General features: G+C 53.7%; 1 non-coding gene across 1 annotated transcript in view; it reads right to left on the bottom strand.

Moving 5' to 3' along the window:
• LOC124741779 overlaps positions 1 to 1,091 on the bottom strand; it is a 1,909-nt gene extending 818 nt beyond the window's left edge. The window contains exon 1 of the ribosomal RNA XR_007010080.1: positions 1 to 1,091. This exon is cut by the window's left edge and continues 818 nt beyond it. This is a non-coding gene — a ribosomal RNA (small subunit ribosomal RNA).
• Positions 1,092 to 5,000: the final 3,909 nt, after the last annotated feature.

The following is a 5,000-nucleotide window of genomic DNA, read 5'->3' as shown; positions in this document are numbered from 1 at the left end:
TTCGAACCTCTAACTTTCGTTCTTGATTAATGAAAACATACTTGGCAAATGCTTTCGCTTCTGTTCGTCTTGCGACGATCCAAGAATTTCACCTCTAACGTCGCAATACGAATGCCCCCGCCTGTCCCTATTAATCATTACCTCGGGTTCCGAAAACCAACAAAATAGAACCGAGGTCCTATTCCATTATTCCATGCACACAGTATTCAGGCGGGCTTGCCTGCTTTAAGCACTCTAATTTGTTCAAAGTAAACGTGCCGGCCCACCGAGACACTCAATAAAGAGCACCCTGGTAGGATTTCAACGGGGTCCGCCTCGGGACGCACGAGCACGCACGAGGCGGTCGCACGCCTTCGGCTCGCCCCACCGGCAGGACGTCCCACGATACATGCCAGTTAAACACCGACGGGCGGTGAACCAACAGCGTGGGACACAAATCCAACTACGAGCTTTTTAACCGCAACAACTTTAATATACGCTATTGGAGCTGGAATTACCGCGGCTGCTGGCACCAGACTTGCCCTCCAATAGATACTCGTTAAAGGATTTAAAGTGTACTCATTCCGATTACGGGGCCTCGGATGAGTCCCGTATCGTTATTTTTCGTCACTACCTCCCCGTGCCGGGAGTGGGTAATTTGCGCGCCTGCTGCCTTCCTTGGATGTGGTAGCCGTTTCTCAGGCTCCCTCTCCGGAATCGAACCCTGATTCCCCGTTACCCGTTACAACCATGGTAGGCGCAGAACCTACCATCGACAGTTGATAAGGCAGACATTTGAAAGATGCGTCGCCGGTACGAGGACCGTGCGATCAGCCCAAAGTTATTCAGAGTCACCAAGGCAAACGGACCGGACGAGCCGACCGATTGGTTTTGATCTAATAAAAGCGTCCCTTCCATCTCTGGTCGGGACTCTGTTTGCATGTATTAGCTCTAGAATTACCACAGTTATCCAAGTAACGTGGGTACGATCTAAGGAACCATAACTGATTTAATGAGCCATTCGCGGTTTCACCTTAATGCGGCTTGTACTGAGACATGCATGGCTTAATCTTTGAGACAAGCATATGACTACTGGCAGGATCAACCAGGGAGCTGCGCCAACTAGAGCTGAGCAGCCGGCCGCCCGGGAGTGTGTCCCGGGGGCCCGCGCGAACACGCAAGCGTCCGCTCAATCATTCTGCAAACAGGAGGAGGCTGAGCTCCCCTGCACAATACACCTCGAAACCCTCTCAGGTCCCGGCGGCGCGCAGCGCCGTCCCAAGTACTTGGTCGGGTTCGAGAGAGGCGCAATCGCCCGGAGTTAGGCGAGTAGACGCTTTCGGTGCGACCACCCGTGCTCCCAACTGAGCTTGCCGCTGCCGACAGAGGCCCGGGAGCGTGCTGTCGTGGCATTGCCGGCGGGAGACAACACGCGCCACCTACGGTGACCGGCAGCTCCAACGCCAGCGCCACAGAAGGACAAAAGCCCCACTTGGGTGCCGAAGCGAACTCTCCCAGCACAGCGCACGCGCCAACACATCCGCACAGCTGCGATACAAACCACCAGCGAGAACCGCTGGGGCGACCGAGCAGCAGACGGCGTCGCGGCGCCGAGCGCCGGGCGGCGGCGCATCCTCAACGCACACAGTCCTCAATCGGACCAGCACACTGAAGATGTCCACCGCGCTTCGCACCGGGCCCGCGAGGACCTACTTTGGCCGCACGGCGCCGCGCGCAGGGTGCGCCGGCGCGCAGCTGCGACGCCTGCCGCGTCCGTCGGCCGGCGCGCCTGCCACTGGCCGCCCCCACCAGCCGGCTGTAGCGCGTGCGCCCACGCACCGCGCGGCCAGCACGCCGGGAGGCGCCCCCTCACCGGCCGGGGACGGTCCCACCCAGCCACCACCGCGTATCGCTTCACACCCAGATGCCGTTCAGTTTCATCGGCATGGTGGGTATCGCTGGAACAACCGGTTAGTACCTCAACCTATCGTCGCCATCACCGATTCACCCCTAGCGAGAACAACCGCACCACAACGGGTTACCATTTCTTCATTTGCGTAACTTCACCAGAAAACGTAGGCGTCCATCGCCATTAGCAACTTCAACGATTATTGCATGCCTGTGTCAGGTGTCACGCCACACTACGTCTGCCCACATACACGCAACAAAATGTGCACGCCTAGACAATACGTGGAAGGTGGCCCCCGTACGTATGCGATGTCCATTGCTCGAACGACTGTCAACCGGCCTCTGTAGCATGTCGCAGATATGGAACGCGGTGCACCATGCTATCACGGTGTTTGAGGAGAGACGACTAGGTCCGAATACATCAACACACAGCTCATGCTGATCGCCATCCACGGCGTCCGTTCCTCCCACACGTCTCTATGGCGTACCACACTGCAATCCAGCTCTCATAGGGAGACGACACGTAGCTGCGTGCACAATATTTGCACTGTATGGTCCGCCGTTTTTGGGCGCAGTCGTTGTACGGTCACACATGTGCCACGATGTATCATTCAGTACATAAGGACGAATGTGCAGTACAGATTGTGGTTCACGCGTACGACATCAGCGGACAGTTGACACAGGCCGCACCACAACGTAGCCTGCGTACGTCGCATGCGAAGGGCATTGAACATGCAAACTTGTCACCAACCAGCTTGCGAAGGCAGGGGGCAAGGTGGGGACGTGGGGACGTGGGGAGGGGTGGGGGGGGGGGGGGCGGCATGTACGTCCTGCTGCCATCCACATTACAGTGTACAGCAGGAGCATGTGGAAAGTCAGCAAGACTTGCAAGGTGTTTAACATGAAGCGATACACAGGGGAGCGGGCAGTGCGAGTAGCGAACTATATTGCGAGGGTTGCGGGTGGGCAACACTACACTAATTGAACGAGTCGTATAACAATTACAGAGCAGGTTTAGGCGACAACGTGGGTTACGTTAGCGGACAACGTGGGTTACGTTAGCGGACAACGTGGGTTACGTTAAGGCACAACATGGGTTACGTTAAGGCACAACATGGGTTACGTTAAGGCACAACATGGGTTACGTTAGGGCACAACATGGGTTAGGTTAGGGGACAACATGGGTTAGGTTAGGGGACAACATGGGTTAGGTTAGGGGACAACATGGGTTAGGTTAGGGCACAACATGGGTTAGGTTAGGGCACAACATGGGTTAGGTTAGGGCACAACATGGGTTAGGTTAGGGCACAACATGGGTTAGGTTAAGGCACAACATGGGTTAGGTTAAGGCACAACATGGGTTAGGTTAAGGCACAACATGGGTTAGGTTAAGGCACAACATGGGTTAGGTTAAGGTACAACATGGGTTAGGTTAAGGTACAACATGGGTTAGGTTAAGGTACAACATGGGTTAGGTTAAGGTACAACATGGGTTAGGTTAAGGTACAACATGGGTTAGGTTAAGGTACAACATGGGTTAGGTTAAGGTACAACATGGGTTAGGTTAAGGTACAACATGGGTTAGGTTAAGGTACAACATGGGTTAGGTTAAGGTACAACATAGGTTAGGTTAAGGTACAACATAGGTTAGGTTAAGGTACAACATAGGTTAGGTTAAGGTACAACATAGGTTAGGTTAAGGTACAACATAGGTTAGGTTAAGGTACAACATAGGTTAGGTTAAGGTACAACATAGGTTAGGTTAAGGTACAACATAGGTTAGGTTAAGGTACAACATAGGTTAGGTTAAGGTACAACATAGGTTAGGTTAAGGTACAACATAGGTTAGGTTAGGTTAGGTTACACGTTGTTGTAAGGAAAGGTGTAGGGGGGGGGGGGCGGGGGCGGCAGGTTCCTTGATAGTGATTATAGTAAGTGAATGCTTGTGACATGATCAGATTTGTCACGTCAGGATGCACCTTTGGCTTATTAGAGGCGGCGCTCCAATTCTATGCTTGTGTGAGACCTGTGTCTTTGACTCATGTCATTGTTTGTGCGCTGTGACAGGAGGTACTATTGTGATGTTGGGTGCACCGTTGTATAGGACATGTGTGGGTGTTGGTGCCTGGTCTGCGCAATGGTGGATGTCGAAAGGCTGGGATATTGTATTTTCCGCATGGACCTCCTGGTCTGGTTGTGATAGTGTGGATTGTGTAATGTGGCGGAGAAGATGCACTGGATGTTGTTCCATGCTGGTGCTTACATATTGTATGTGCGCCCGTTAGAAGCAGAGAGTGGTGCGTGATCAGAGTGTCTGGCTGACGTGTGGTTCCCATTGTGGGCAGACTCTTTCAGCATGTATACGGACAGTTGTGTATATTTGCTGTAGTTTGATGGCTCTGCATTGATTACTAATCAGCGCCGTGTGTACGGGTAATCTGGTTCCAGTCCAAAATGTTCCATCTGTGTACATTAGTGACAAAGACTCTCCCCATGCAGTGGGGCTCGGTCTGTTATAGCTCTTCCGCGTAATATATTTGCCCCACGTTTTTGCGACTGCGAGTGCGAGTGCAACGCGCATGGGGACCGACATGCTGATGGCTCGGTATCGGACGCCGTACAGTGAGCAACGCGATCGCGTCTCTCGCTCGTAAGTGGTACAGGTCGCGGCTCATGTATAGGGACAGCGGGAATGTCGCATATTGGAAATAACTCTTCATGAAACGCAAGTTATAGGGGTGGATTGCACTTTACGAGTGCGGGAAACTTCCGCCGTTCATCCGCTGGAGGTGCGAGTTTGGCGGTTGGGGTGGTGCACGAACGGGTGCGGGTGGAGTCATTGCCGGTCCACGGCTTCGTGCGGCAGAGCCACTGGAGATTGGGTGCTATGGTCGACAGAGGCTGCAGGCTTTGTGGGTGGCGTCGAAAGGCGGGCACTGTGGCGCCATCGCTGTCTTAATCGGCTTGGCGTCGCATAGATGGCGGTATCGTCGTTGGAGGAGGTCATGTTGCGGGAGACCTACAGATGGCGGTATGTTTTGTGGTGCGGACGTAGTGTTGTCAGATGCGCATAGATGGCGGTATTGCATGTGGTGTCGCCCTATTTTCATAGA

This window comes from Schistocerca piceifrons, unplaced genomic scaffold (assembly GCF_021461385.2).
Source record: "Schistocerca piceifrons isolate TAMUIC-IGC-003096 unplaced genomic scaffold, iqSchPice1.1 HiC_scaffold_20, whole genome shotgun sequence".
NCBI classification, from domain to species: Eukaryota; Metazoa; Arthropoda; class Insecta; order Orthoptera; family Acrididae; genus Schistocerca; species Schistocerca piceifrons.
This window is presented reverse-complemented; position numbering and strand designations above follow the sequence as displayed.